The sequence below is a fragment of the Macrobrachium rosenbergii genome, chromosome 56 (assembly GCF_040412425.1).
Source record: "Macrobrachium rosenbergii isolate ZJJX-2024 chromosome 56, ASM4041242v1, whole genome shotgun sequence".
Classification (NCBI taxonomy): Eukaryota; Metazoa; Arthropoda; class Malacostraca; order Decapoda; family Palaemonidae; genus Macrobrachium; species Macrobrachium rosenbergii.
In genome coordinates, this window is record NC_089796.1 from 11,080,759 (window position 1) to 11,107,357 (window position 26,599).

Below are 26,599 nucleotides of genomic sequence, written 5' to 3' on the forward strand. Positions count from 1 at the left end.
CCACGTAAGGTCCGCTGACGGCACTATCCCCTTACGGGATCAAGGTTCAGCTCTCGTGTCCACCAGGCTACGTGAGGTAACTTTGATGACCACCGCATATCTTCACAAAAAAAAAAAAAAAAAAAAATTACAGCCGGGAAATAATAACTTCCTCTAAGAGGTCTTGTAAATCATAATAGAATAGTTAACATAATTACCCCGTGTGAAGCAAATGTTATAAAATCGAATCGTAAAATAGGACAATAAATATCACAACATTCACTCCTGAATGAAAATATCTTCTTAAGATTGTTAAGAAAACCTGGAATAGTTTTGTTCCGTTAACCACCAAGCTGTTGAGTTTTCGCCCATCTTTTTCTCTACCTGACGACTTTAACCTTTAACCACATATTTTTCCTTTGTCTTCCCTCAGAGGTGTATTAAGAAATGCTTTATTGTCCATCAACCTTGCAAAAACGAAAAGGCAAACACGTGTGCACTATGCTATAACATATTCTCGGTTATGGCTTAAAGGGAAACTCTTTCCCAAGCTAAATTAGCAAAGGTATGCATTCGATTACACATTTCGAGAAGGTCTTACACACTCATGTGTTCGTGGCATCTATTAACTTAAAGGCAAGACTTTTCTAATTAATGGAACATTTTCTTTATCCTCCGAGTTCATATTTTTAAGGAAAACACATAACTTATTCCATACTGACTCATTTATGTTTATTACGAGCTTCATGGCGTGTGCTACGCTGTGCTGTGTGCTGGAACCCGGCGCTGCCCGTCATGTCTTCCCTACCCTCCTAATCCCCTACCTACCCTGCCCCCACCAGGGACGGACAAACAGGTTTGCAGGAGGAGGGTGGATGTGTCATGTCTCCCCTACCCTCCCGATCGCCAACCCACCCCGGGCTCACCCGAGGCGGACAAACAAGAAAGACCGACTCGGATTTTATTATTACAGATATTGTCAACTTTTCGACCACTAACTTCAAGCCATCATCAGGGCAATGGTAATTCTGCAATGAAACTTCAATATTTACATAATAGGCAATGCTAATGTACAAGGGGGCATTAAAAATTAGAAGTGCAATTGAGAATAGAAAAGCAAAATACCAAAGAGCTGTGATTAGTAGTTAGTTTTTCAAATATTATTCATAGTAACTTGAGTCTGAAATCCCAGTAACAGAGGAGTTCACTATACGGTATTCGGTAACGAAATCAACTTCAATTAAGCAATACTAAAAGCATTATTATTTTGAAAAAGATTATTACAGCTGCTTTCTCCAAATAAAATTTAGGTAAAAAGCCTGCTCTTTAAATATTCGCATACACACAGATAAAGAGCAATGAGCATAAGACTTTAAATTAAAACCTATGAAAACAACCACCATAATAAAATATAATAGAAAAAACACAATTCCCCAAGCTAACATTTCCACGAATAACAGACAAAAGACAAAAGAAAAAAAGTGAGAAGAAAAGACCGGGGAAAACATAACATCCCACCGCGTCCCCTTCAACAGAGAGAGAAAAAAAAAGAAGAAAAACGGTTAAGCGAAAACATATTTATATATAAGTACATTCGGCTCACAAACACGGCCGCCATACTTGCTCTCGTACGCTCTAGCGCCTTCAGAAGTCACGGGTCATAAAAAACGGGAAGAGAGGGTGTCAAAAGACGGTGACTTATGACAAAGCCACCCCCGCCCACGTCCCTCGAAGGGACGGGGGTGGGATGGTGGTGGGGTAAAGGCTTTGCCATATATCCGTTTTCTACGACTTCTCAAAATATCAGGAGCGATGATTAATGCACGCTGATGCTCGCCGACTTTCCTCCTCCTCCTCCTCCTCCTCCTCCTCCTTTTCTGGGTCTCTGAGCCCTTGCTATAATGGCTAAACATTTGCTGAACGTTATTGATGGCTTGCTTTAGAGATTTCACAGCCTTCGGAGAGAGAGAGACAAGAGGGATTATGTAACTGTAACAAGAGAAGACATTTATAATCTTAACGTGCAGTTGTCCGTATGCCTGGGTATGATGAGGAAAAAGCATCCTTCGGAGTGACAAAGGCAATAATATTTTACTGTAAGTGATTAGTCCCTTAATGAATTGCTTTAGAACATAAACCTTCTGGAAATACTTGCTGATAAAATATTTTTATAGAAAAAACTATCACTCATATCCATCATAATTATTTTGGATCAAACTCTATACTGAAGTAGAAGAGAATAAAGAATTCAGGCCAAATACCAAGCACTGGGACCTAAAAGGTCATTCAGCGCTGAGAGAGAAATTGAAAGTAAGAAGCTTTGAAAGGTGTAACAGGAGGAAAACCTTGCAGTTGCACTATGAAACAATTGTCAGGAGAGGGTTGTGGAAAGTAAGATGGAAGAAAGAGAATATGAACGGAGGTACAGTAAAAGGAATGAGAGAGGCTGCAGCTAGGGACCGAAGGGACCCCGGAAGACCCTTGAGTTACACTGTAGTATTGGAGCAAGAAACAGAGGAAAGACATAAAATAATAACTCGTAACAATGATGGAAAAGATAAAACCGCAATGGTATACTTTCCATGCAATACAAAAGTCAAATTTACAAATTGATAATAAAACAGGGAGCTTTCATTTTTATGTTATGTTGTTAAGATCCGGTTCAGCTCGCATTGCCAAATGACGTTATGGTGTAGTATTTGTGCAATAATAATAATAACAACAATAATAATCAGATCTGGTTCAACTCGCATTGTCTACTCACGTTATTGTGTAATAATAATAATAATAATAATAATAATAATAATAATAATAATAATAATAATAATAAAAAGAAGAAGAAGAAGAAGAAGAAGACCCGGTTCAACTCGCATCGCCTACTGACGTTATTGTGTAGCATTTATTGCAATAATAATAATAATAATAATAATAATAATAATAATAATAATAATAATAATAAGAAGAAGAAGAAGAAGAAGAAGAAGAAGAAGAAGAAGAAGATGACGATGATCCGGTCAACTCGCATTGCCTACTGACGTTATTGTGTGGCATTTTTACAATAATAATAATAATAATAATAATAATAATAATAATAATAATAATAATAATAATAATAATAATGCGAATTAAAAGCCACAGTAGTGTTAAAAAATTCTTGCACAGAGTTAAAAATGTTAAGGAGAGACCTTCAGATGCTACTCCATATTCTCATTAGTCCTACTACTACGAAGTATCTGAAAATCTGTCTTTGTCATTTTTAACTCTGTGCATAAATATTTTTCACACTACTTTGGTATTTAATTCTCGATATTATAGCCACGTTACAGGGGTTTCTTGGTTTAATAATAATAATAATAATAATAATAATAATAATAATTCCACTTTGTCACAAACATGCAACTTATGGATATGTATGCATATACATTTACGTACACATAAAGGCCGTCTTTAATTAAGGATTATTACGCCATTCATTCATTTCGTAATGAAATTCCCATGAAATTTAGGAGCAGAATATTTAAAATACCAAATTGAAAAGTTGAAAAAATAGTAATAATAACTCATTTTTTCCCGGCCAAGTAGTGCCACAAGCGAGTAACCAAGTTTTGACCCTGGGTGGCGGCGACGAGGCGATTAAGCCAGCTACCTAAAACAAAAGTCCCTGTGACTCTTTTGACCTAGGCAGTCATTTGCGTACCTGATAGTTAGTCGAATGTATCGGGTTACTGTCAGGATAGGAAGAGGCATGGGGATGGCAACTCACCCCCGAAATTGTTACTGAGAATCGAAAGGGTCAAAACACAGACGAAATAATAATAATAATAATAATAATAATAATAATAAAAATAATAATAATAATAATAATAATAATAATAATAATAATATCCGAGTAGATCTTTCTCGTTTGTCCTCCCTGGTTGACAGTAGGGGAGACATGACACAGCCACCCTCCCCAAGCAAACCAGTTTGTCCGTCCCGGATGGGGCGTGGTAGGTAGGGGAACGGGAGACATCCACCCTCCTCCTGCTGACCTGTTTGTCCGCCCCGGGTCGGGGCGGTGTAGGTAGGGTATCGGGAGGGCAGGGGAGATAGGATCGCTGGATTCCGGCGCGCGTAGCGCGCGCCAAAAAGCTCGTAATAATAATAATAATAATAATAATAATAATAATAATAATAATAATAATAATAATAATAATGTCTCTAATTTCTACATGATCCACTGTTATAAAAAGTTGTATAAACTATATTACGGAAGTGTTGTAGGGCGTATTATTATTATTATTGCATCTTAAAATTTTTCATGGGTGGAAAAATATTTATTTAATGAAACTGAATATTTGAGACGTAAAGCGTAATGAGTGATTTTTAATAGCTTCATGGCAGCCTGACTTGCTCGTTGTGAATTTCTTGTTGTTAATGGACGAAGTTATTTCGCTGAACAGTGTTCTGAGACTTGGAATGGCTTCCATTTTACCTTTTGAGAGAGAGAGAGAGAGAGAGAGAGAGAGAGAGAGAGAGAGAGAGAGAGCTAGTTATTAGCAAGAGAGAAAGAGAGAGAGGGAGAGAGAGAGAGAGAGACTAGTTATTAGCAAGAGAGAAAGAGAACTAGTTATCAGAGAGAGAGAGAGAGAGAGAGAGAGAGAGAGAGAGAGAGAGAGAGAGAAAGACTAGTTATTAGCAAGAGAGCGAGCTGCTAGTTTTCAAAAGCGAGAGAGAGAGAGAGAGAGAGAGAGAGAGACGGGGTGGGGAGGGAAGCGAATCTCTCATAGATTACCAACTCAGAACTTCAATAAAACAATCCCAAATCAGAACGTAAATTGAAGTCGAATTACGAGAGGCCTCCCAAATAAAAGTGGGCCATTTTCCTACGTCCTTTTGTAGTATCAAATTCGTATTTCAACTGCGGTTCGATCTAGGGAAAAATTTATTTTGATGAAAGAAGAGGAGATTCGATTTACGGAAAATAAATAGAATGGAATATAGAATTTAGGCCACCGGCCATGCGCTGGGACTTATGAGGTCCTTCAGCGCTTAAAGGGAAATTGACAGCAAAAAGGTTTGAAAGGCGTGACAGGAGGGAAACCTCGCAGTTGCATTATGAAACAATTGTTAGAGAGGGTGGAAAGTCAGATGGAAGAAAGAAATATGAACGGAAGGGACAGTAAAAGGAATGAAAGAGGTTGCAGCTAGGGGTCGAAGAGACGCTGCAAAGACCCTGAAGTAATGCCTACGGTGCACCAAGTGAGGTGCACTGACGGCACTACACCCCCTACGGGAACGGAAAATAAATGAATGGCTGTAGCAAAGCTGTGAGAAACTAATCAAAATCACTAAAAACTATTGAAATAAAAAAAAATTATCGCTTCTGCTGGAATTAGATTTGATGTTTTTGTCGACTGAAATCTCTGAAGACTTGGAACTAAATTTACGTCGTAATATTGTGAAATGAGCGGAAACAAGTAAAAAAATGCGCGAAGGTTTCTTCGGCACATCAACCTCTGTACAGCGTAAAATTTTGCATAAAACTCTCTGCCACGGCCTGTGTTGTTGGCACCTATAGCTGTGCCTGACGCACGATCATGGCCTACTTTAACCTTAAATAAAACAGAAACTGTTGAGGGCAGAGGGCTGCAATTTGGTGTTTGATGATTGGAGGGTGGATGACCAACATAACAATTTGAGCCCTCTAGCCTCAGTAGTTTTCAAGATCTGACGGCGGAGAGATAAAGTGCGGACGGACAGACAAATAGCCATCTCAACAATTTTCTTTTACAGAAAACTAAAACGTAACAACATGAAATTTGAATTCCCGATCAAAACGAAGATTAAATTTTATATATAAAAACTTTTATTAATGGAGCTGAAAGCTACAACGATGTCGACTTATGAAGTTAATGAACGAGATTTCATGCACGTGCATCGTCGCTTCAAGTAACTTATTATCCATATATGAATAACCTACCACACATATATAGTGAGCATGTGTGCAAATTTTACGTTCTGATAACTCTGGGATGATCAGTACAAAACCATGGTAGTATAATTAAGAGGGAGAATAAATCAAATAAAAAACTGAGAATGTAAGATGCGTTTGAACTTTGTAGCCAGAATGCGCTGTTGACGACACTTCGTTCAGGAAGTTTTTTCAGTTGAGGTCCATCCTTGATCCGGTAACAAAAGGCTGAGTATTACAATGGCTGATGTATTGCCCTCCTCCGGAGTCACTCTTTAATATGAGAAACGGCTTATGGTGAGTATATATCTATCTATATATATATATATATATATATATATATATATATATATATATATATATATATATATATATATATATATATATATATATATTATATATATATAAATATGTATATATATTATATATATATAACTAAATATATGTACATAAAAATATATACATGAATATTATACATATATATATATATATAAGTATATTATTAATATATAATTGATAATTGTGTGTGTTTATGTTTTATTATATATATATATGTATGTATGTTGTATATATATATAAATATATATATATATATATATATATATATATATATATATATATATATATATATATATATATATATATATATATATATATATATATATATATATATATATATATATATATATATATATGTATATATAAATCAATTAATAAATATATAATTGTATATATATATACACACAATTATATATTTAATAATAATAAAATATATATATATATATACATATATATATATATATACATATATATATATATATATATATATATATATATATATATATATATATAAAGGGAACACGCACCGAATAAACACACAAGACTACTTCAACAATATCATTAGCTTTACTCGAAAAGGATATCCTGAGAGCGTCTTAAAATACCAGCATGGGGACGCCGACCAGCTTAGGGGTGACGATGGCAAAACGGCTTTTAGGAGTACCGGAAATACTGCGTATTACATTATGAATTACACAAGAGGAAGCGAAAGGGACGCTCTGTCAACGCTCCTCGCCCCTCCCCCTCCCCCTCCTAGGACCCCTCCCTCCCGAGGTATAGTGGGTGGGCGGGGGACCTCCCCCTAGACTGGTTTCATTTTCTGTCCCGTGCGACTTTACATTCCTCTTGTTATTTAATATTTTCAGATGTTTTAGGAGCTTTTTCTCTCTCTCTCTCCCCCCCCCCATCTTTCTTGATGCTCTAGGAACTATTCTCTCTCTCTCTCTCTCAATACACACACACACATACACATATATATATATATATATATATATATATATATATATATATGTGTGTGTATTAATAATGTGTGTGTGTGTGTGTGTGTGTGTGTGTGTGTGTACACACGCAAAACTTCAAAAATATGGGAGTGAAGTGATCCTTACGATAAAAATTACCTTTAGGAAACATCGGCCAAGAGTCAAGATAGTCTCCATATTATGGCATCAGCTATTTCGAACAAGTTTAACTCTTCAAGTCAATAATCTCGAGAAAATCTCTTACTGATTATACCTGACAAGTTTCATTAAATCCTGCTCCCGTGTTCTTGAGATGTCATGCAAAGGTGGAAATTCCACCTTCTTTCAAGGGTGAAAAACTTCTTCCAAGGGTGAAAAACTTCTTCCAAGGGTGAAAAACCTCTTCCAAGTGTTAAAAACTTCTTCCAATGGTAAAGAACTTCTTTTAAGGGAAAAGAAAACTTTTCCATTGGTGAAAAAATTCTTCCAAGGGTGAAAAACCTTTTCCAAGGGTGAAAAACCTCTTCCATGGTTGAATATCCTCTTCCAAGGGTGAAAAAAAAACTTCGTCCAAGAGTTAAAACCTCTTACAAGGGTGAAAAACTTCTTCCAATAGTGAAAAACTTCTTCTGTGGGTGAAAAACCTCTTCCAAGGGCGAAAAACTTCTTCCAATGGTGAAAAACTTCTTCCAAGGGTGAAAAACATCTTCCAAGGGTGAAAAACATCTTCCAAGGGTGAAAACACTCTTGCAAGGGTAAAAAACCTCTTCCAAAGGCGAAAAACTTCTTTCAAGGGTGAAAAACTTCGTCCAAGGGTGAAAAACCTCTTACAAGGGTGAAAAACTTCCAATGGTGAAAAACTTCTTTCGTGGGTGAAAAACTTCTTGCAAGGGTGAAAAGCTTCTTCCAATGGTGAAAAACTTCTTCCAAGGGTAAAACCCTCTTGCAAGGGTGAAAAACATCTTCCAAGGGTGAAAACCCTCTTGCAAGGGTGAAAAACCTCTTCCAAGGGCAAAAACCTTTTTCAAGAGTGAAAACTTCTGCCAAGGGTGAAAAACTTCGTCCAAGGGCGAAAAGCTTCTTCCAAGAGTGAAAAACTTCTTGCAAGGGTGAAAAACTTCTTGCAACGGTGAAAAACTTCGTGCAAGGGTGAAAAACCTCTTATAAGGGTCAAAAACTTCTTGCAAGGGTGAAAAACTTCTTGCAAGGGTGAAAATACTCTTCCAAGAGTGAAAAACCTCTTCCAAAGGTGAAAACCCTGTTTGAAGGGTGAAAACCTTCCCAAGGGTGAAAAACCTCATCCAAAGGTGAAAAACTTCTTCCATGCACGGTCATACGAAGGAGAAAATAAAAAATGAAAGCATGACAGTAGGGGCAAAATAAAGTCTCTTTATGATTACTGCTGTCAATTTTTGCTCTGTTAGATGCCGTCATCGGATACAAATCCTAACAACGTTCAGCAGTAATATGAGAATACAACTATAATCAGAACCAGTGGAGTAATGCGGAAATAAATCTACTAATACACAGTGACTACATGGCTGAATTTGAATGAACATATGAAGGGTTTATTATTAACAAGTAAAAAATGTGCCGAGGTTTCTTCGAGTTTTCTGTCCGGTGGTGGCCTCAGCCACGGCCCATAAAACTCTTAGCCGCGGCCCATGAAACTCAGCCATGGTCCAGCGGTTATTGGTACCTATAGCGCTGCCAGAAGTACGATTATAGGTAACTTGAACTTGAATAAAATAAAAACTACTGAAGCTAGAGGGCTGCAATTTGGTATGTTTGATGATTGGAGAGTGGATGATCAACATACCAATTTGCAGCCCTCTAGCCTCAGCAGTTTTTAAGATCTGAGGGCGGACGGACAGACATAGACATCTCAATAATTTTCTTTTACAGAAAACTAAAAACGCGTGTAAAACATTGTAAGTAATTACAGCTTCTACTAATGATTAAGCATAAAAATGGAGTGATCACCCTTAATTAAAATTACTGAGAGAGACTATACCGTTTTAAGAGAATCTTGCATTATTATTATTATTATTATTATTATTATTATTATTATTATTATTATTATTATTATTATATCTGGAAATGTGAACTTTTAAAGAACAAGACTAAAAGGCCATAAGACTGAATAATGTCCCACATTGCCTATAGAAAAAAATAAGAATCGAAAACCGAAGAGAAGCTTCTGCTGATTTAATATAAGAAATACGTATTCTTAAAGCAGCAATACACATACAATGCTTTCAAGCAATAAAAATACTGTAATATCGGTGTAGTTGACTGACCCAATTAGAATATGTAAAAGTAACTAATCTAAATTCTTCTACAGCGTTTCCCCAAGACTAATACTCAAAATACGGAAATTGTTAATTTATATAACATATAAATAATACATATATATATACACATATGTATATGTATTTGTATATATCTAGATTATATATATATATATATATATATATATATATATATAAACACACACACACACACACACGAGAAATGTAAAAACACCGTATAGCCTAGTGCTTCTCAGGAATCCACAGAATGGTTGACAGTAATAACCTTGATTAGCAAGACGTAATGAATTTGTAAGCGTCTATAAAGAGCATATATACAGTATATACATACACACACATATTATGTATGCATGTATGCATATATATATATATTATATTTATATAATAATATATATATATATATATATATATATATATATATATATTATATTCCAACATCAAGCCGCTTCTATTGTAACTTCCCTCCCGCCCCACCCTGCATCAGCGGCAAACTGAAACCCCGGAAACATGCTGGGAGAAAAACAATCCGCAAAGGGACGCGGGGTCTAATGCACCGCGCACAATTATTCGTTGTTTCACTTTGTTTTTACGTCGACTTTTTAAACGCTAATTTCACGGCGATTGGCGACGGCGGAGTCACGTTACCCTCGCAGTTTATCGAGAGAACAGGAAGCAACCGGAGACGAGGCGGCCGATAACGAAATGGGGATGATGATGATGAAGAAGAAGGAGAGAGAGCTATTTGACTGTTTAAGATGTCTGCCGCGTCGCGGTTTTCCCGTTTCAAGACCGGCTGAATCGTTAACGAAGTTATTACAAAAAGTGGAACACAAACGAAAAATTAGAAATGTCATTTTTAATATATATGTATATATATATATATATATATATATATATATAATATATATATATATATATATATATATATATATATATATATATACACACATTTATATTCATATTTATATGTATGTATAAATATATATACTATACATATAAATATATAATTTATATATACTTACATACATACATACATATATATACATCATACACATGCATATACATTGATACATATGAGATTACCTCTACATTTCGGAAAACTGCACGAGAAAGCTCCTAGCTTAATATACATGCTTTCACTAATTACCGCTCAATGGTAAATGCATTAACCTGGCTACAAGTCACTCTGTTGGACTCTCAGGTCTCGTCGAGACCTATGGCCAATGATGGCAGACTCCTAAGGCATGTTGTAAGTTTTCCAGCTCTGATGGTGTAGGAAGCGGTACTTAGCCCGAAATAGATTTAGGAATTATTATTATTATTACTATTATTATTATTATTATTATTATTATTATTATTATTATTATTATTATTATTATTATTATTATTATTATTATTATTATTATTGTTATTATTATTCAGAAGATGAAACCTATTCATATGGAACAAGGCCACAGGGGCCAATGATTTGAAATTCAAGCTTCCAAAGAATATTAAAGTGTTCATTAGGAAGAAATAAGAGGAGGTAAAGGAAGTGAAACACTTATTAAAAAAGAAAAAAATCAATTAATAAATTAATAAATAGATAAAATGTATTAAAACGCAAGGAGAATAGTATTTGGGTAGTAGTGCACTGCATTTTCGCTTGAATCTCTGAAGTTCCAATTCAAATTAACTGATATTATCCATTTAACTGTTGACCAGATTCGATGTCGGTTATTTAACGAGTGCGGTATTATCCCTAAGAGCGTTATTGCCTTGATTTAATTTTTCTTAAAGTGTAAAGGTTTTCAATGCGTTTTTCTAATCATATTCTTGCTTTGATTTAATTTTTATTATAGTGTATAGGTTTTCAATGAACTTTCCTAATCACATTCTTGCCGTCATTTAATTCTTAATATAATGTAAAGGTTTTCAGTGTTTTTTTATCATATTCTTGCCTTGATTTAATTTTACTTAAAATGTAAAGATTTTCTGTAGGTTTTTGTAATCATATTCCTTCCTTGATTTAATTTTTATTATAGTGCAAAGGTTTTAACTTTTTTCGTAATCATATTCTTTCCTTGATTTATTTTTATTGTAGTGTAAAGTTTTCAGTGTTTTTTTACAATCATATTCTCACCTTGATTTACTTTTTATTATATAGTGTAAAGGTTTTCAGTGGTTTTTGTAATCATATTCTTGTCCTGATTTAATTTTTCTTAAGGTGTATAAATGTTTCAATGGGTTTTTGCAATCATATTCTTGCCTTCATCTAATTTTCATTATAGTGTAAAGGTTTTCAGCGGTTTCCAAACTCATTCTTGTATTCTGGCTGTAGCATGTATAAGCTTACTGTTATTTTACAGGAATTGGAGTAAATACATAATTATCACTGTATCTATGCTTACTACCTCATAAACAGATATCTCCACATGAATTCCTGTGTAGGAATATTTGCTTTATTCAGTCATTATAAACCGAAACATCGTTATTTTTCTTTTTATTCACTAATAACTGACGTTCAGCTTAATCCGTCGAAGACCGAAAATCACTTAAATTCTCTGTGAAACATATACACTTAATTTAGAAAAGCTATCTATGCATTTCACACGCATAACTGCTTGACCGATTTTGCTTAACAAATTAGCGACAAGACTTGGCACAAATAAAATCACACATTCTTTATCTCAGTCTTCAGTCTTTCCCAGTTCCCAAGAACACAGCCGAATAGAATATGGTTATAATACGGAACGTGTTCGAGTATGTTTGCAAAAGGACAGAGAGAAAGGCAGTCCCTTTATCTGGGTATTACGGGTATGTTAAAGCTAAGGGACACTTCGCAAAGGGGTCATGGACGTTTAGAGTCACCTGTTACCACCCCTGTCGTTTTCATAACATACCCCGTAATCTGGGTATTAAGGAATGTCAAGATAAGAGGGCAGGCTTGTTTGGACTACCTGCTACCTCCTCCTTATATTTTCTGGAGTATGTTAAATCGTGATTTTGTTCAAAAAGGGTAAAAAGTAGTCTTCCTTTAGTTTCTGGAACATATGACCTCTACAACGGTTACACAAATTCAGAAACATTTTGTGCTTATTAATGCTATAATGCTTTTCAAAGCATTATAGCATTATAAACGAGAGTCATCTCTCTCTCTCTCTCTCTCTCTCTCTCTCTCTCTCTCTCTCTCTTTCCTTCCCCAAAGGCGCCTTCGGTTCACATCTAATCAAACCAACTCCTCATTCATTAAAATTATTTCCAAACCAAGGAGCAATGTAAATTATATACTATAATACAATAGGCATATGAACACAAACACAACTAGTGCTATCTCTCTTTCTACACACATACACAAACACACACACAATGCCTCAATCCTCAAGTTACATATTTTTTTCCCATGATAAGTATGACGTGCTCTTTTATGCATCTGCCAGCCTTGGCACCCCCAAATCACTCACAGGACAAGCAGTTGGCACTGCCCCTTCTTAGTGCCATAACCCGACCTGACCCGCAACCTGACAGTTGGCGGGGTCAACCATACAATGCTTATGAAAATAATGTTGGGCACGTTCTCTCTGGGGTACATGGACGAGGGTATGAAGGGAGAAATGAAATATATTCCCAGGACTTTTGAGACACAAGGTAGGGCATATGATTGAAGTGCCGGGGAGATCCCACAAAAGACTTGGTTTTTGGGAAAGGGAGAGGGGTAAGGAAGAGGGTCACAAAAGGCGCAGACACTTGGCACCTTATTGGCAATTATTGGCTTAGAAAGACGGCTTGCGTGCCCAAAAACGTATGAGACTCCACTTGAGGGCATATGATTTAAGTGCCCGAAAACGCTCCTAAAATGTTCAGGGGGTCAGGTGTGGGTATGTGAGTATGTGTGTGTTGGGGTGGGAGTAAGGGGATAGTTTAATGGGGGTAGGGGTGAGGAATAAGGGACAAGAGGACGAGAAAAGACATCGATACTTGGCACCTGATGGCACTTATTGGCTTGGAGTATTCTGAGAAAGGTCTCGTAAAGCCGGGGAAGAGGGGGGGGGGGGTTCCATAGGGCCGTTTTATGCCTCCGCGAGGCCAACGAGGCCATTTCGAGAATTGGTTATGAATCTTCTCCGAGGCTCTGGGAACATAGGAGGGGGTCAGAGCAGGTTGCAGGAGAGGGAGAGAGAGACCGTTTAGAGACGCCATTAAAAGAGAGAGAGAGGCAATATAACAATGAATTCGGGGAAGAATTTTTACATGTGTATGCATGAATAAACATGTGCGTCTATGCAGCTATATACATATATACATCCATACATACACACATATGTATAAATAAATAAATATATATATATATATATATATATATATATATATATATATATATATATATATATATATATATATATAACTTTATGTACATATGTATATATGATGTGTGTGTGTGTGTACAAAAGTAGGGACAGAGACAGTCATATCAAGAGTAAAAACGTTCAGATGAGATCTTATATTTTTTCCGATAAAAAATCAAATCACTGTCGGGTGTTCTGTCCTCCAAAATCCTCTTGGAGCATTTTCAGCTGAAATTCGCATTAAACAAAAAAAAAAAAAAAAAAAAAAAAAAAAAAATTCAAGTCAGATCACTCTCCCAAAATATATTTTTTTTACTTGTTTTCTTTACATATCAGCAAACATAAAATTTCTGACATTACTAGAATGGAACATTTTGACAAAAAAGCCAGCAGCGTCAAAGAATACCCTTAAATTTGAGAAGTTAATTAAGTATAAACGATGATATGTTAAATATTAACATATGGTAAAAAGTAAAATATCTGGTCTTATAACTGTCAGCTGGGACATGGACATATGGACTATCGACCTCATGCCAAATATCAAAGCTTACAAATGAGTCACAGTGAGGCCCTACAAGCTACCAGAATAAGAGAGTATATTAACATATCTGCCCAACAACTGTTTTATACAGTGAGATAAGATTAGTTTTTCAATTTGCTGAATCACAATGAGATAATTATCCATGTATCAGACAACAGCAAAATTGAGCATTGAAAAACCACCCATCCAAAAAGAAGAGGTTCCAGAAGGATTTTATCGGAACATAACATACAGACAATAGTGAATCATAACAGGTAAGCCCATAAGACGTCTTCCGAATTTTCCTTTGAGGTTTCATCGAGCACCATACTTGCATAACACACAAATGAGATAAATGTAGTACATGGTTTTTAAACAGTCTTGACTAATTAATAAAGAAACATCATATTCACACAATTTTTTGCACATATGTGACATTTTTAAAATAAATAAATGACAATATATATTACTGTATAGAAATATTGAATGGTAAATACTATACACACACACACACACATACATATATATATATATATATATATATATATATATATATATATATATATATATATATATATATATATATATATATATGAGCCAAATATCCACTTATACCTCACTTGTTGGCCGTGTGGTTTAATGCGTCCACTGTAGTCCTGAGTTCTTGCCCTTCGCTGGTTCGAGCCCACGGGACGACGTAGAACTTATTATCAACTAAAAATTCCTTCGGTAACATATATGAAAATATATTATTTTGAGGTAGAAACGTAATGGATATTAAAGGACGTTTGTAGCTTACTGATTGTATGAATCACGGTGATGTGATAAAAAGTCATATGTATATATATGTAGTAACCTATCTACACAAATATGTTATACAAGTATATATATATATATATATATATATATATATATATATATATATATATATATATATATATATATAATATACAGTATATATGTAACTATCTACACAAATATATATATATATATATATATATATATATATATATATATATATATATATATAATATATATATATATATATAATATATATATATATATATATATATAATATATATATATATATATATATATATAATATATTTATACATATATATAACACATATATATCACCATATCTAACTTTCTATCTATCCATCCATCTATATATAATGTGTTGTTATGGAATTACAAAATATAGACAGTTCATACATTTAATTTCTACATTACTTACACACAACAACACAATCACACTGAGAATGCCACGAGGTCTCTTCCCCACCGACCCCAACAGCCCCCTCCCCCACCCCAACAAAAAGGATGACTCTGCGACAAAAGCCTTCCTTTTCCAACCCCAAAGAAATACAAACAATTCTAACAATTCCTCCTTTCTGATTTTGCTTGTAAAATATGGCGGACAAGTGTGTGAGGGTAGGGACACACATACCTCATCATGGTAGGAGGAGGAGGAGGAGGAGGAGGAGGAGGAGGAGGAGGAGGAGGAGGCAGAAGAGAAGGGGAAAATGACCCCTCGTGCCTTTTCTTCCATTATTGGGACCCCATTATCTCAACCTACCCTGCCCTCCCCCTCCCCCCTCCCTCCATCCGCCATATCTGTCATGACACAGGAATAGAGATTCTTTTAGTTACTGAATGTGTGGCAGAGACTTTGGGAATTTTGAGGGAAATAACACCATGGCCTAGTAAGGGTTTGTGTGTAAGTGCATATATGTATGTATGTATGTATGTATGTATGTATGTATGTATGTATGTATGTATGTGTGTATGTATGTATGTGTGTATGTCTGTGTCTATATAATACATATATTTAATATACATATATATATATATATATATATATATATATATATATATATATATATATATATATATATATATATTATATATGTGTGTGTCTTCAACAAAACTGCACATGTATATAAGCATGCAAGTATATTAATACCTCACCAACAATAGTAAACATTCGTGACAATTAAAAAATTGTCTAAATGAACGTATATATACAACAATATCAATGAAAAAATCTCAAATTCTTCTACACACGGTTTAAACTTTCAGATTACGGCGCCGCTTCTAAGTAAAAAGAAAAAATAAATACCAGTTAAATTGTATCTTCCACTTTAGACGAAGTCTCTTCCTTGAGTTTCACAAAGAAACAAACACAAGACTAATCAGAGATCATTAAAGAAAATTCAATTATTATTATTATTATTATTATTATTATTATTATTATTATTATTATTATATTATTATTATTATTATTATTATTATTATTATTATTATTATTATTATTATTATTATTATTATTATTATTATTATTATTATTATGGTGAAGAAATCCACAATTGTGTAAATGTAAATAAATATTAGAAATATACACTTACACCATTGTGGATTTCTTCGCCATTGTGGTGACTCACGATATTATGAGATTTTTATGGATTGTTATTATTATTATTATTATTATTATTATTATTATTATTATTATTATTATTATTAGCAGCAGTAGTAGTAGTAGTAGTAGTAGTAGTAGTAGTAGTAGTAGTAGTAGTAGTAGTAGCAGTATTATACACGCACAATCGTCTGGAACATGTTAACAGGGCCAACAACTTACTAAACAAGACCTAACTAAAAAGAATAACCTTATATGAGGAATGGATAAAAAGATAAATAAACGGATAAATAAATCAGTAAATAATAAATACATCCGATTATCTGGCCCCTGTCTGTCTTGAACGATTCTTTGCCTTATTTTTTATTTTTATTTTTTCAGGGGGAATTTTCCATTAAACTAATCTGTTTTTCTCATTTTCTACAGGATCAAACTTTCAGACACCTTGTGACTAAGTGTTGCTAACACCCAATCCTTAGGCCTGTCGCTAGCTTCAGTAACTTAAGAACTAGCGCCCAACAGCGAAATTCATCTGTCATTATCATTAAATAAGTTTTCTCAGAACAATACCCCAATAAATATATGGAAATGATGAAGCAATAAATACACAAGTAATTATACATTCATATGTACATGGCCAGTTGATAATATATATCTACATATAAAACACACACACACATATATATATATATATATATATATATATATATATATATATATATATATATATATATATATATATATAAAGTAACTTTATTTTATATACTTATACATAATATATATATATATATATATATAATATATAAATATATATATATATATATATACTGTATATATTATATATACTGTATGTGTGTGTTTGTGTGTGTGTTGAAGGGGATATATGTGTGTATGTATGTATATACAGTATATATACTCGTATATATTATATTTTATATATGTATATATATACATATACACACAATGAATGTGTATGTGTGCAAGTAATTATCATTAACATTCACAAAAAATAATTACTTGTCATCTCCACCATTACAGCAACCAGTCATGACTGAACTGCACAAGTAACTGCATACCAAACGTATATAACGCCTCTCCGGGAGAATTACTGAAGGCGAATTAATGGACAAACGAGCGCCGTTGACAGCGACATAAAACGCCAAAAGAACTTCCACGCATAAAAAAATGCTAAAACTTCTAATGTGGGCGCATAAAGATAGCGAAAACTTTTAATCTGGGATCATAAAGGATCTACAACTTATGCCATCTCTATAAGCAGGGCAACGATGCGTGTAAATGGGAGTTTGTGTCATAATAATAATAATAATAATAATAATAATAATAATAATAATAATAATAATAATAATGCATTTTAACGTTAACACTGATGAGGGACACCGTTCAGGTGTTCGGAAGTCTTTTGTTGTTTATCTTATACAGTAATATAGTTCACTACTTAATTGTGGATTTTTATTACACAATAATAATAATAATAATAATAATAATAATAATAATAATAATAATAATAATAATAATAAATAAATAATAATAACTGTAATTGCTATTTCAACGGCATTTAGCTTGTACAGAGTCTTCTCTATTCTTCTACATAATTACATTCTTCTCCTCTGCAGGTAGGTGGTATAATAAATTTCCAAAGGACCTGGAAAGATGTTCTGCTTTGATTGTGCATTTTTACTCTAACGCAGGTGGTCATCTAATAAAGAATGTATGAAATGAATAGGTGGATAGGTATTTATAGCAGGAAGACTGGATAAATTTCATATACATTCTCTCATCAGACGACGAGGAGTAAGAGTAAAATAAACAACAAAAGCAGAATATCATTTCCATGTCCTTTGGAAACTTATTATGCCACCTACCTCCTGACGAGAAGAAAATAATTAGAAAAATAGACAAGAGACTCTACAACCTAAATGCCGTTGGAACAGCAACTGTTTTCAGTAACACTGTCCTAAAAGAGGGACTCCTTCTAAATAATAATAATAATAATAATAATAATAATAATAATAATAATAATAATAATAATAGTAATAATAAGAAAGAATAATAATAATAAGAAAGAAAAAAACTGATAAGTATCAAGACCTGAAAACAGAAATAAGAAGGATATGGGATATGCCAGTGGAAATTGTACCCATAATCATAGGAACACTAGGCACGATCCCAAGATCCTTGAAAAGGAATCTGAAAAAATTAGATGCCGAAGTAGCTCCAGGACTCATGCAGAAGGGCGTGCTACCAGAACAGCGCACATAGTGAGAAAAGTGATGGACTCCTAAGGAGGCAGGATGCAACCCGGAACCCCACACTATAAATACCACCCAGTGGAACAGGACGACTGAGAAAAAAAAAAAAAAAAAAAAAAAAAAAAAAACAATAATCTGTAAGTCATAGAAACTTACAATATTCTCGGCACAACCTGAAAATAGGCTACTAAGACGAAATGTGAAAACATGACAGGAAATTATTGAATCTTGCAACAAAACGTATAATTCTAGTGTTAGCCGCAATGGGTTACAGTAATGCCCGAGAGGTTTCAGGTACTGAAAACAATGTTACGAATAGATACATAATCACTTAAGAAATCTTAAGCACATCATACCCTCCGTTGCAGCATTTAAAGTTTTTCCGTATAAGAAAAATGAGGAATATAACTTCATAAGAAAATAAAGCAAAACCTACAGCGGTCATAAAGATAAGTATCTCCAGATGACAAATAGAGACGGAACTCAAACGTATATTAAGAGCAGTACTACTAGCGCCAACAGCTAAACTGAACTAAGGAAACTAAATATGTTGAGAAAAAAATAAATATAATGAAGAACTAACTACATAAATAAATAAATGAAAAAAAAATATTAAAAGTTATTAACTAATCGGTTGGTAATATAAAGGATTTACAACTCAATGAACAAACTTGTCACCAGCAGCTGCGCTCATTTACATAGTAATTATTTTGTCGCTTTTATTCGTTAATGCCGTCGCAGAGAGAGAGAGTTAAAAATTGAAATAGAGAATTACTGAATATATATATATATATATATATATATATATATATATATATATATATATATATATATATATATATATATACATATACATACACACACACATTTCTCTGTTATTCAGTTTCTCTCTCTCTCTCACACAGACATATATATATACTGTATGTATGTATGTATATATATATATATATATATATATATATATATATATATATATATATATATATATATATATATATATAGAGAGAGAGAGAGAGAGAGAGAGAGAGAGAGAGAGAGAGAGAGAGAGAGAGAGAGAGAGAGAGAGAGAGAGAGAGAGAGAGCCCCTCGTCAGGGTGTTTATCATGGTCGATAACAATTACAGGAACCAAGTTTCTAAACTCAAATATATGCACTGTTAATTGGTTGATTACCAAGAGCGAATAAAACAAAAGGGAAGTTATAACTTCGCACCATTTCCCGGATCCGAGGACACATAAAAGAAGTTCAAGGATAATTAAAATTCTCGCGAAATCCGTAATGTTTATTATTAAAGAACAATTCTAAATGGGGAAGAAGAGAAAGGAGAATAATCCGGTAGATTCTGCAGCGGGATGTCGGCTTTCAATCAATTATATACTTCACTTCAGACTTCAGTTTTCTTTGGAAAGTTCTACCTGACTTAGATTCCTTATTTTCTCATAATTATTATTATTCAGTAGATGAACCCCATTCATACGGAACAAGCCCAGCACCACATGGTCCACTGACTTGAAATTCAAGCTTCCAAAGAATATTAAGGTGTTCATTAGGAAGAAGTACGAGGAAGTAAAGGGAAATACAGAAAGAAGAGATACCACTTATTAAAAAATAAAAAAATAAGTTAATAAACAGATAAATAGATAAAAATGTATCAAAACTAAAGAAGAATCCTATCCCATTAACTGAAACTAAACTAAACTTACTAGAAGAATAAATCTGAATCTCATTTTCCTCTGCAATATCTGTCAAAAGAAACGGCCCTGAACAAAAATGAGTTCTGTCAAGACTAATGGACCAGAACTGGGATTTGACCCTAACCTGTCACGAACAGTGTTAATAACACAAGCAGAATGGAATAGAATAAACAAATTAAGCAGAGCGCCAAGCGCTGGGACCTATGAGGTCATTCAGCGCTGAAAGGAAAATTGAGAGAAAGGTTACAAAGGTGTAACAGGAGGAAAACCTCGCAGTTGCACTGTGAAACAATTATTAGAAGAGGTTGGAAAGTAAGGTGGAAGAGAATATGAACGGAGGTACAGTAAAAGGAACGAAAGGGGTTCCAGCTAGGGGCCGAAAGGGCGCTGCAAAGATTCTTAAGTTATGCCTACAGTGCACCGCACGTGAGGTGCACTGACGGCACTAACCAGGCCCCTACGGGGGTAACACAGGCAGTAATCAGACCTCAGTTTATCAAGACTAGACAATTTAATAAGTTTTGACTTTTTATGGGAACACATGGAAAGCAACAGAACTAAATCTCTCGAGAATAAGAAAAGGAACTGTCAACCAGACCTCTATCTGTCAAAAAACAATAAACTGATTCAATTAAACCTTCAACAGTATGCTATGGACACTAATAACAATTAAATGTTATGGGTTACTGTAAGAAATACCGAAAACCAATTTCAAATGGACCTTAATTTGTGAACAATGATTATCAAAAACAACGACCACATCTTGTTCTGTCAAGAATAATAAACTAAAGAAAAACTTCTTCATCTGTTAAAAAATAAAATACAAATAGCAACTACAACTTAATGTGTCAAGGAAAATAAACATGAAAAATACAAAATTTGTTAAGCATAAAAAACAACTAACAACAAATGTACCTCTATTTTCAAAAACGACAAAACCAAATTGCCTACCAAACTTGATTCTGTCAAAAACAAACTTAGGTAAGATCTTCAGCCACACCTTACTGTGTCCAGAATAAAAACATGACCAGTAACGAGACCATATAAGCTTTACAATACTGTACAGTACAGTATGTAATGCGATCACCAGTAGTCATAATAACAACTATGATAACAAACCCCGGGTCGATCTGGACATCTCGTGGAGAGAGAGAGAGAGAGAGAGAGAGAGAGAGAGAGAGAGAGAGGGAATTGTACTCATTTGCTGCTGGTCATGACCTAGCTTGCGGCTTGATACCGCTCAGACACAAACAAACCAAAAATTACATTTAATTTCCTCCATCTTCGTTAATATAGGTAATAAAATATGCCAGTGGGAAGACTACGTATGTTAACATCGCAATGATCACAGAAATTATCGCTGTGATAGTAAAAATACCAAGAATTTTCCACAAAAGTGAATCACTAATACCGCAACTTTTAAAACGTAAATAAACAGTGGTATATTAAAGACTAAATAATGGTAATTTAAATAACGATAACATTTTTGTATGCACACATATTATATATAATGTATGTATGTATATATATATATATATATATATATATATACATATATATATATATATATATATATATATATATATATATATATATCTATATATATATATATATATATATATATATATATATATATATATATATATATATATATATAATTCATTCATCCGTCATCTCACGTATCATGTTCTTCAGAGCAATTTTACCATTTTACCTTAACACATTTAGCCCATCCCCCGGGGACCTCGCACCCAGCATCCCCATTCCATTCCCCAATCCCCAAGTGCGTTCCACATCCTTCACCAGCTCAACTTGGGCGGGCAAAATGACGCATGTCCAGAGCTCGTCCTCATCCCCGGCCTCTTGGCTTCGAACTAACAATACCTCCGAAAACAAACATCTCCTTGGCTTTCGAACGGTTCTTTCGCAGCCAGAGATACTTCAGTCGAATAAACGAATAAGGAAAATTAGCTTTGAAAGAATTCTGATGGATAAACAATCCAAGCCGAGCGTCAAAAGAGAGTTTGTTATGATTGACTCGAGCGACGAATCGGACGCGTGTAACAGGAGTCTCACCCACTGATAAGAAGTAGCAAAACTTGAGATTAAAACAACATGATGAGGTGGGTGGGACAGGGGAGAAAGGGAAAGGGAAAGGGAGAAAAAAATGAGAGAGAGAGAGAGAGAGAGAGAGAGAGAGAGAGAGAGAGAGAGAGAGAGATTATTTATTACGCCGCTCTCCCTTTTTCTTAGCCTAATTATGTCTTCGCCCTTTTTATTGACAAGGACGGAATTCGGAAGATACTCTTTAGGTACCTCCAATATTTACATCTGATTAATGGGGCTTAAGTTCTCCATTTTCCTTCCCACAGTATTCATGTAAATTGGCTAGAGCTTCCGGACGGTACGTAACGTCTCTAAGTTAGGGCCTTGACCCTCTCTTGCCTTCATTTTTGACGGTACACAGATACACCGATAATAATAAGTTATTATTATTATTATTTCATGTAATCAAGAAACGTGGGCATAATGGATGTAAACATTCAGTACAAATATGAAGCGATCATTCAATCATAATAGTGAAAATAAAGTGAATCTATAATTGTAAATAAGAAGTTAAAATTCAAGGAAGAAACACAAGATGCTGACAACAGAACACTGTCAAAATCGAACGATCTTAATTTTAGGGGGAGAAAAAAAAATTGTGACAAGGTAAAGAAGGCAGATGCAAGTCTCTACAACTGTCAAAATAAAACGATCTTTAACTGAGAGAAAAAAATAAAAGCCTAGAGGAGAAATAAGCTGGTTGCATGTCTTTGAAAGCTCTCCGCAACATTCAATAACGTTTTAATTACAAAAAGCTCACATTAACTAATGAAAAGCCTACAGAGAACAATGAAAACAGTAGAGATTCTCCGAACATTCGTAGCGGAATAAAACGATCTGGTAATTAAAGAAAAAACAAATAAAAAAATCTCAAGACAAATAAGCTGGGTGTAAAAACACCCCTGGCTTGTGAAAGCCGCGTCTTCTCCATGAAGTTAATTTATGGGAGATGAAGACACAAGACGGCCGGTGATGACTTAGAACTGGATAAACATCTCGAGACGACCCTCCACCTCCTCTTCTTTATCCTCCCACCCCCACCCCCTTCCCTTCTGCTGCTCCTTCTTCAGTAGTATAATGACGGAGGACACACCATCGCCCTCCGTACCCCCTCCTGGTTGTGTTCTTTTCGGGAGAACAATGTTATACTGTGTTCGGGTCTGCGGGTTATCTGGTAACATCAGTTTGTGCTCTCTTATCTTGACAACTGCGGCCCATTCAAATCCCATTCCACTAGGACCACCCTTCTCTCTCTCTCTCTCTCTCTCTCTCTCATCAAATGCGTCCTCACTTCTAACCCCCTCTCTCTCACTTATCAGATGCGGATACCTCTCTCTCTCTCTCTCTCTCTCTCTCTCTCTCTCTCTCTCTCTCTCTCTCTCTCACACAAATGCAAGTCGCATTTCTCATCTTCTCTTTGGCTACAGTAAATTTCAATATGATTATCAAGTACCTATATGTTCCTTGCAAACACTCCCCGTCTCTCTCTCTCTCTCTCTCTCTCTCTCTCTCTCTCTCTCTCTCTCTCTCTCTCTCTCTCTCTTTCTCTCTCTCTCTCTCCTGTCAGTTTTAACCTTTCACCTTTCAAGTACTATTTACTCCTATCTCATTTCTATCTACCTTTCTATCGTTAATCATAGTCTGGATATTCTAACTATCGCTTATTTTCTCTCTCTCTCTATATACACGTATCTCTCTCTCTTTCTGTCTGTCTTTCCTATGCTTTATCACTGGTTCATTACCGCACTTTGTTTATTTACACTGTTAACGAAGTGTATAATGAGACGCCCTTATGGCGCTCTTTCTCGGGGGACCGCGGATGAGAGAGAGAGAGAGAGAGAGAGAGAGAAGAGAGAGAGAGAGAGGAGAGAGAGAGAGAGAGATAACGTGAAATTGGATATATAAAGTAACTAATAACAGATTACTATTAAAGAAAGATAATACACATAAAATGAGAACATACAGTAGCAGGAAGTGGAACAAGAAAGTGACTTTCATTTAGAGAGAGAGAGAGAGAGAGAGAGAGAGAGAGAGAGAGAAACTGATAAACGAAACCGATCAAAGACATTTTTACTATAAAACAAGATCTAAGCAAATTGAATTCCATATCAACTATACAACCAAGAGAGAGAGAGAGAGACTATTTCCTCTTTTTTCCCTTTTTTTAATGATGCTTACTTAGTGTACTCTTACATACGCATGCGTGAGGGATGTGCTCATCCAGTGATGTCAGGCCTTAACAAACGACATTGTACTAAATGAACTAGAATAAATGTTTGTTGATTTACTTAGGGAGAGCTTATTACCTGGAATAAGGGACTAGCATAAACAATCTTTCAATATAAAATAAAATTCGAGTGCACAGTAGGCTCAATACCTGCAGGTCGAATAAAAGTCGAATTCCCCTACAGAAACGAGTACTCTCAGACTTACCCACCTCCCATCGACCAAGGACTATATTCTATTAGGAATGGCATATAGAATTTAGGCCAAAGACCAAGCACTGGGACCTGTGAGGTCATTAAGCGCTAAAATATAAATTGAGAGTACAGTAGAAGGGTTTGAAAGGTGTAACATGAGGAAAACCTCGCAGTTGCACTGTGAAACAATTGATAGGAACGGGGTGGATAGCAAGTAGGAAGAGAGATTATGAATGGAGGTACAATAAAAGGAATGAAAGAGGTTGCAGCTAGGGGCTGAAGGGACGCTGCAAAGAAACTTAAGTAATGCCTACAGTGCACCGTATGAGGTGCACTGACAGCACTACCCCCCCTTCGGGGTATATTCTACTAGGACTGGATCTCTCCATTTGCATCTTTTATCAAGAGATTCATTAGTTTATTCCCAGCTTCCTTAAAAAAGCCACAAACACTTCCTGCTAACTTCGTAACCCTATCTCTGAATTTTAAACACTTCATATAACACCTTCAACTACTGTCTTTAACCCAAGTCCATTTTTCTTTTTATATGATATCTTCATTTTCTCCTTATTAATTCCCTAACTACTATATTTTCACCAGTTCTTTTCACCAGTATGATTTTTCACCTTGGGTAGGTGGTGCAAAAAGTTATTACCCTTTAGATTCTCTGCTTCTCGTATACTTTTCCACCCTGGCCGAAACCCACATACTTGCATAACTCCCAGGTACAAAACTCATTACTAACACCAGAAACGTCTAAGTGGTTCTACCAGAAAGAGGCCTTATTGCTGTGTCTTCGCATGGGATTCGAACCAAGGCTCTTTCTCCGAAGAGGCGAGTGTCATACACAAAAGATATATATATATATATATATATATATATATATATATATATATATATATATATATATATATATATATATATATATATATATATACATACTGTATATATGTATATATATAAATAAATATATAGATATATATATATATATATATATATATATATATATATATATATATATGTAAACAGATATAATATATATATATATATATATATATATATATATATATATATATATATATATATATATATATACACAGTATAATTATTGATGGTCGTTACCACACACAACCTGTACTCGCAGCAGCAAGTACACATTACTCATGGAAAAGAATAAACAACGATACCATCCTTTCCACGTCCCATTTTACTCTACAATTCTGTTTTAGGAGCAGAGTATAATACACGCGAAGATCTAACGAGATATGAATTTATTAAGGCCATTTCGAAAATGCTAATTTCTGCA

General features: G+C 34.5%; 1 long non-coding RNA gene across 3 annotated transcripts in view; it reads right to left on the reverse strand.

Annotated features, from left to right (window-relative positions):
• The window catches only part of LOC136836390 (uncharacterized), a 467,691-nt gene that overhangs the window by 254,673 nt on the left and 186,419 nt on the right, over positions 1-26,599 (reverse strand). The gene's annotated exons all lie outside the window — the stretch shown is intronic.